The sequence below is a fragment of the Hippopotamus amphibius genome, chromosome 11 (assembly GCF_030028045.1).
Source record: "Hippopotamus amphibius kiboko isolate mHipAmp2 chromosome 11, mHipAmp2.hap2, whole genome shotgun sequence".
NCBI classification, from domain to species: domain Eukaryota; kingdom Metazoa; phylum Chordata; class Mammalia; order Artiodactyla; family Hippopotamidae; genus Hippopotamus; species Hippopotamus amphibius.
In genome coordinates this window covers 25,812,313-25,820,401 of record NC_080196.1, presented here as the reverse complement: position 1 = coordinate 25,820,401, position 8,089 = coordinate 25,812,313, and the positions used below count along the sequence as shown (strand labels likewise).

The 8,089-nt window shown below is 37.0% G+C and overlaps 1 non-coding gene across 1 annotated transcript; it reads left to right on the top strand.

Moving 5' to 3' along the window:
• The first annotated feature begins 2,797 nt into the window (after positions 1–2,797).
• On the top strand, positions 2,798–2,938 carry LOC130832171 (U4 spliceosomal RNA). Its single transcript, XR_009048245.1, has one exon. It is a non-coding gene; the product is annotated as a U4 spliceosomal RNA (small nuclear RNA).
• The last annotated feature ends 5,151 nt before the right edge of the window (positions 2,939–8,089 follow it).

Sequence of the window (8,089 nt, the reverse complement as noted above, 5' to 3'; positions counted from 1 at the left end):
TCTGTAACATTAAAATGGGGTTTTCACGTTTGTTTTTCAGGAAAATTGCAAAAGGAAATTGGTAATTGTATTCTAATAGTTAAATATTTGCAAGATTATGTCCTCCTCTGGTGATCCCTTGCTTCACTTCATTCTTTGCCCTTAACTCCTTATTTTAGGTATCTTTTACATTTCTCTATTGCCTCTGTATATTGCAGCTATCATGTTAGGAATGATTTACCTGCTTACCTTGATTAAGTCCTTAAAATCATGTGATTCAACTTTATTTTATCCATGAAAACAGTTTCAGAGGGGAGCAATGGCTTGACTAATGATAGCAGTGATCATGATAAACCCCACAGAAGAATGCATGTCTTTTTTTTTCTGTATCTTCATCTCTTTGTGAGTCCCCATCTTACACGTGCATCTCCTTTCAGATGAGAGGAAAGCTCAATTTCGGAATGGTAAGTAACTCGGAAATTCTTTCATGGGATGAAATTCCACAAATAATAAGACACCTAACCTTCTCTAAACCTCCTTCCAAGAAAAAGTCAGGCATAATATACCATTGCATATGCTCACTGTGTAGAAGCATAAATGGAAGAGAATCTGTAAAAGTGAGTTAACTCATTTTCTTTCTTAATTTAGAGTATCTTTTTATTGAGATGGAAAAGGAAAAAATGTAATTGTCTTGATGGATATTTCCCAAGCTTTCCTTCTGTCCTCTTCACTTCCCTCACCACTCTTTCATTTCCTGATTAAGTCTGTCTCATTCTTTTCAATTCTTCGTGCTTTCACCTCTGTTTTTCCTAATTCCTTACCTTTCTCCTTTCCTCCCCTCATTCCTTCCATTTTGTCCATTATTCTTTCTTTTCTAAAATTTAAAAAAAATTTTTATTTAATTAAGTTAATTAATTTCTTTTTTGGCTGTGTTGGGTCTTTGCTGCTGTGCATGGGCTTTCTCCAGTTGTGGCAAGCAGGAGCTACTTTTCATTGTGATGCGTGGGCTTCTCATTGTGGAGGCTTCACTCTTGTTGCAGGGCATGGCTCTAGGTGTGCAGGCTTCAGTAGTTGTAGCATGCAGGCTCAATAGTTGTGACACACAGGCTTAGTAGCACCATGGCATGTGGGATCTTCCTGGACCAGGGATCAAACCCGTATCCTATGCATTGGCAAGTGGATTCTTAACCACCGCGCCACCCGGGAAGTCCGCATTATTCTTTCTTTCCATCTTCATTTCTCAAACTACCCAGCTTTCTTTCCATCATTTCTTTATATTCTATGTTCTTTTTTTTTTCCTTTTCTTCCTTCTCTTGCTTGTAGCTTGATTTTTCTTCTAACTTTACATTTTCTCTACACACATACACGAAACCAACCATTTTCAAGTTCAAGCAATGGTCACACTATTGTGAAGAAGGAAAGGGATGGACAGATAAATAAGTAACTGAATACTTAGACAATGCCAGGGATAAGAGAAGAAAAGATACAAGAAGGACAAGGGAAGGATAATAATATTTTCTCATTTTGTTCACTTCTAGGCTGGCAGAAGACATCATTGTACCCTGGTGAGTACTTTGCCCTGAATATGATTCTAAGATATATAATTAAGCTCCTAAATTCTATGAAATATCATACTAACTACCACATGACAGAGAAAAAACATATAGAGCACAACTTCTGGTCCATAGCAAACGTAGCAAAAATGGTAATTTTTAAAGTATTTTTCTTCTCATCTTTTCTCACCTCCATCTCACAAGACACAAGTTAATTAAAGCAGATATCAAGAAATGAAAGCAGAGTATAATTTTTTCTTGTGATTTTTATTTATTCTTACTATGTTACAACTTCAGTACTCCTTGCATAACTCAAGGTTATGAAATATTTTTTCTAAATTTTTCTACTGAAAACTTTCTAGTTGTAGCTGTTACCTTTAGGTTTATAACATATATTGAGTTACTTGTTTTGTGTGGGTTGAGGGAAAGATCTAGATATATCTTTTTGTATGTGGATATCCAATTGTGCTGGCACCAACTCTTGAAAAGAGTATACTTTTCCTCACTGAATTGGATTGGCACCTTTTGAAAAAAATCAATTGATCATAAATTGACTTCTGGACTTGAAATTCTGTTCTGTTGCTCTAGTTTAGTTCACTCTTCTCTTTTTAGTCCTTTCAGGGAGACGCTTAGGCTATTGGTTTAAGATAACACTCCTTTTCTACTTCACATGTTTAAAGCTCTAAATATCCCTCCAGGTACTACTTTTAGTTGTATCCACTAAAGTTTGGTAGCTAATGTTTTCATTTTTATTCAATTCAAAATAGTTTCAAAATTTTCTTTTGATTTCCTTTTTCTATCCACAGATTATTTATAAATGTATTGATTAATAGGTAAATGTGGTTTATATCTAAAATTTGCTTCTGTTTTTTATTCCTAATTTAATATTTTGTAACAAGAGATCATCCTTTTATGGACATTCTTTTATTAATCATTTAAAATATTTTTTCATGAATGAGTGTTTCTCAGTTTGATGTGTGCCTGTGTTGGTTTCCATCATTGTAAAGTGATCATTTTTGACAATTTTTCCAGTCTGAATTGATGCTTTCAGGGAAAGGATTTGCTGAGCTATTTACTCAGCCATTCCAGAAGTACCTTTCATGTTATTTTTGACAACATTTTTCTCCAAAATTAGTAGGCTTCTGAGGCATTTCCTTCAGGTTAGTTTCATGTATCAATAATTATATCCAAAATACAACTGTAGACATATTTGTCAATCTCATTTTTTTTCTTATATGTCTTATCTGCTTCTTAAATGGTTGCTAAGCTTTGCGCAGTGGCAGTATCGTAGCCAATGAGGTTTACCCGAGGCGCGATTATTGCTAATTGAAAACTTAAATGGTTGCTAACTTGAAGCTAGAAGTCCATCATCTTGATTTTTGCTCATTTTTGATTTTCCTAAGAAACTTTGTTCAACAAAGAAATTGCACTATTCCCTTGTGCTAAGAGTGCATTTTTAATTTCATCGCTTATTTTAGATGGCCTACAAAAGTGGTTGCCATACTTGTTCTGTAAAGGCCAAGACTGTAAATATTTGAAGGCTTGTGGGCTATATGGTCTCTGTCACAACTACTCAACTGTGCCCTTTTAGCACAAAAGTAGCCATAGACAAAACATAGTTAGTATGGTTGTGCGATAATAAAACTGTATTTATGCAAAGTTGAAGTGGGCTGGATTTGGCTCCTGGGCCATAGTTTATTGCCTCTTGGTCTAGAAAAAGTCACCTTTTAAATTTCAAAAATTTACCATTTGGGGAGTTTTTCATTTATTTTGATTTATGTTTTAAAAAAGGTGAACAATTATTTTTAAAATAAATTTTTTTCTTAATAGGATATCAGTAACAGGTTCAGGAATACTCTTGAAATCAACTCCTTTAGTTCTGTTTAGGGCACAGGATATGTTTTCTAAATGATCATAGGAAACAGTTTTAGCAACTATTTTGTCTTTTCATGTCATGGATGTGTCTATATGCAGTCAGTTTTATCTGTTTTTCACTCCTAAGCATTAAACCAAGACTACACATTTTAAGTGTTGGTTACAGTATTTGGCTTTCATTTTATAATAGCACTTTCTTCATTGAGCAGTGTAATTAACTTTAATTTTTATAAAAAGTGATTCCCATATCTCCATGGTTTAACCACACTCATATAAATTATATGAATATACCTGGGTCAGTGGCTCTCTTGGGCAACTCTCTTCAGAACAATAACTCTGAGAGCTAGTGTTTTTTTTCCAGTCTTTTTTCTTCTCCATTTTTAGGGCCATTACAGTTCTGGGGTTGGGTGAGAAAATGTTACTATGAGAATGAGAATGAAAAAAATCACATGAACTGTTTTATTGTCAAAACTAGAAATGATATGGTTCCCTGCTGAGCATATTTTATTGCCACAACTCAGTCACATAGTCTTGTCTGAATTCAATGAAGGTGGTGAGAGGCTGACATGCAATTTTGCTATTTGTTTAAGAAGAGGGTAACTGTGTATTGGGAATGCCTGTAGTCTGCACCACATAAAGTATGCTAGAGGAATTAATTCTTTTTTTAAAATGAATTAATTAATTGGCTGTGTTGTGTCTTTGTTGCTGTGTGCGGGTTTCTCTAGTTGCAGTGAGCTGGGGGCTACTCTTCATTGCGGTGTGCCAGCTTCTCGTTTTGCGGTGGCTTCTCTTGTTGCAGAGCACGAGCTCTAGGCGTGTGGGCTCAGTAGCTGTGGCTCGCGGGCTCTAGAGTGCAGGCTCAGTAGTTGTGGCACATGGGCTTATTTGCTCCATGGCATGTGGGATCTTCCCAGACCAGAGATCGAGCCCTTGTCTCCTGCATTGGCAGTCGGATTCTTAACTGCTGCACCACCAGGGAAGTCCTAGAGGAATTAATTCTTATGAGAATATTTAAAAAGAAAAGCAGTGGAAACTTTAGTTCAAGCAAAAGTTATAGAATAAATTTGGATCCTTAGAAAAGAAGTATTAGAAGAAATTACCTCTTGTACCAGGAAATTGAGATACTAGGTCTGATAATGCATTTTTATTTTCTTTTCAGACTGGAGGAAAGAATTTTTCCAGACTGGTGAGTCATTCTCTGACGGCAGAAGAGGGACTCTACCCCTTACTCTCAGGATCAGTCTCAGGATTTGTAGATGAAAGAGTCCACGTGGGAATATATGCATGTCCCACAAGCTCAAAGATATCTCGGGCTAATACACATAGTATCTGTGCTTCCAGGATCCCTCTGTTTCAGAGATTAAAAGGGTTATTGTCTTTGCAGTGAATATTACTCTGGATCCAGCCACAGCCCATCCTTCCCTCATCTTGTCAGAAGGGAACAGACGTGTAACCTGGGGAGAGAAGTCTCAAGATCTACCTGAGGACCCACAGAGGTTTTATTCCCTTCCCTGTGTGCTGGCTCATCAGGTCATCACCTCAGGGAGATGCTACTGGGAAGTAGAAATCGGAGACGGTGGAGCCTGGGACCTGGGAGTCTGTAGGCCTCATGTAATGAGGAAGGGGAGGATTTGCATCAAGCCTGAGGATGGTTTCTGGGCCATCAGGTTTTATAGAGATGAGTACTGGGCACTCACCTCTCCAGAAACACAACTTACTCTACAGGAGCACCCTGACAGAGTGTGTATTTTCCTAGAACATGAGGAGGGATGTATCTCATTTTATAATATGAGAGATAAATCCCATATTCACACCTTGTCTCAAGGCTCCTTTGATGGGCCCTTAAAGCCTTTTTTCAGGCTTTGGCCCAGTGATTCAGGGCAATTGACCATCTGTCCAGTGCCTAAAGCAGCACAGAATCCCCTGTACTAGGAGGATCATACGAGCTGTAGGTCAGTGTGTACTGAAGCATCTGACCATTCTCCTAGACCAGAAGCAAATTATTTTTTCTTATCTATTTTTATGGTTTTCCTTAGCCTCTTATTTTCTTCATAAACAGCTCCCCCAAAGCATGGTGCACGGTGAAAAACTGCGTGTTGCTTGTGCTATGTGTAATGAAAAAAGGTATATATATATATATATGTATGCTCATATAATATAATATAATCATATTATCATTATAAATATACACAAGGAACTAGTGCATGTGACTGCCTATATGGTGTTATAATGTCTTTAAGATCACCAATTTGAAATGACAAAGGTAGTAACAAGGGAAGAATAACTTTTTATTTTATACTCTTTTTTACCTTTGGATTTTGTACTACGTTTATAGAGTGATATGCAGAAAAATAAAATTAAGACTTTCAAATAAAAAAATAATTGAATTGACCTCAGTTGTATAACATTGACATTCAGAGGGAAACAGACGTTTTCAAGTTTATCCTTCAGCTTCCTCTGTGTGAACTTCATCTATATTACCTCCTTAAACTTTTTACCCTCTCATTCCCTTCTGAGAGATTGGTTCATTCCCGCCTCTTTTTTTTTTTTTTTTTTTTAACTACAGTTTATAGCTTGGAAAGACATTTTCTTAATATACATGCAGTGAAAATGAGTATTTTAGTACAATCCTGTGGGTTTTAACACTTGTATAGACTCATGTAGCCACTACAACATTCAGGATACAAGACAGTTCCATTATCCCAATAAACTCTTTTATGTTAGACTTTTGTAGTCACACCTTTCATTAATACCTAACCTGGCAACAACTGATCAGATTAGTATTTCTATATTTTTGTATTTTACCAGAAGGTCATATAAATAGAATCATAATTTACATTTTGAGATTAACTTTTTTCCTCAGAATAAGGCTTTTGTTATTCAACCATGGTAATGGAGGTATTAATTCTTTTTATTTTTTTAAGAACTTTTATTGAGATGCAGTTAGACAATAAACAGCATGTATTTAGACTGTACAATTTGGTATCCCAATCACCCAGTTCATTCCCCCCCCAACCCTCCCCACTTTCCCCACTTGGTGTCCATATGTTTGTTCTCTACATCAGTGTCTCTATTTCTGCCTTGCATTTCCTCTTTAATGGTTCTTAGCATTTGCCTTATGTATTGAGGTGTTCCTATATTGGGTGCATATATATTTATAATTGTTATCTCCTCTTCTTGGATTGATCCCGTGATCTTTATGTAATGTCCTTTCTTTTTTTTTTATTTTTATTTTTTTATAATTTTTTTAAATTTTTTGGGGGGTACACCAGGTTCAATCATCTGTTTTTATACACATATCCCCGTATTCCCTCCCTTCCTTGACTACCCCCCTTCGAGTCCCCCCCACCCTCCCCGCCCCAGTCCTCTAAGGCATCTTCCATCCTCGAGTTGGACTCCCTTTGTTATACAACAACTTCCCACTGACTCTTTTACAGTTGGTAGTATATATATGTCTGTGCTACTCTCTCGCTTCGTATCAGTTTCCCCTTCACCCCCCGCCCCCTCCCATACCTCGAGTTCTCCAGTCCATTCTCTGTATCTGCATCCTTGTTCTTGTCACTGAGTTCATCAGTACCATTTTTAGATTCCGTATATGTGAGTTAGCATACAATATTTGTCCTTCTCTTTCTGACTTACTTCACTCTGTATGACAGATTGTAGTTCTATCCACCTCATTACATATAGCTCCATCTCATCCCTTTTTATAGCTGAGTAATATTCCATTGTATATATATGCCACATCTTCTGTATCCATTCATTTGTTGATGGGCATTTCGGTTGCTTCCATGTCCTGGCTATTGTAAATAGTGCTGCAATAAACATGATGGTACATGTTTCTTTTGGGATTATGATTTTCTTTGGGTATATGCCCAGTAGTGGGATTACTGGATCATATGGAAGTTCTATTTGTAGTTTTTGAAGGAACCTCCAAATTGTTTTCCATAGTGGCTGTACCAACTTACAGTCCCACCAACAGTGCAGGAGAGTTCCCTTTTCTCCACACCCTCTCCAACATTTGTGGTTTCCAGATTTTGTGATGATGGCCATTCTGATTGGTGTGAGGTGATACCTCATTGTGGCTTTGACTTGCATTTCTCTGATGATTAGTGATGTTGAGCATCTTTTCATGTGTTTGTTGGCCACCTGTATGTCTTCTTTGGAGAAATGTCTATTTAGATCTTCTGCCCGTTTGTGGATTGGGTTATTTGCTTTTTTGGTATTAAGCTGCATGAGCTGCTTGTAAATTTTGGAGGTTAATCCTTTGTCCGTTGTTTCATAGGCAACCATTTTTTCCCATTCTGAGGGTTGCCTTTTAGTATTGTTAATGGTTTCTTTCGCTGTGCAAAAGCTTTTAAGTTTCATGAGGTCCCATTTGTTTATTCTTGATTTTATTTCCATGATTCTAGGAGGTGGGTCAAAAAGGATGTTGCTTTGATGTATGTCATAGAGTGTTCTGCCTATGTTTTCCTCTAGGAGTTTTATAGTGTCTGGCCTTACATGTAGGTCTTTAATCCATTTGGAGTTTGTTTTTGTGTATGGTGTTAGGAAGTGTTCTAATTTCATTCTTTTACATGTTGCTGTCCAGTTTTCCCAGCACCACTTATTGAAGAGGCTGTCTTTTTTCCATTGTATACTCGTGCCTCCTTTGTCAAAGATAAGGTGCCCATATGTGTTTGGGC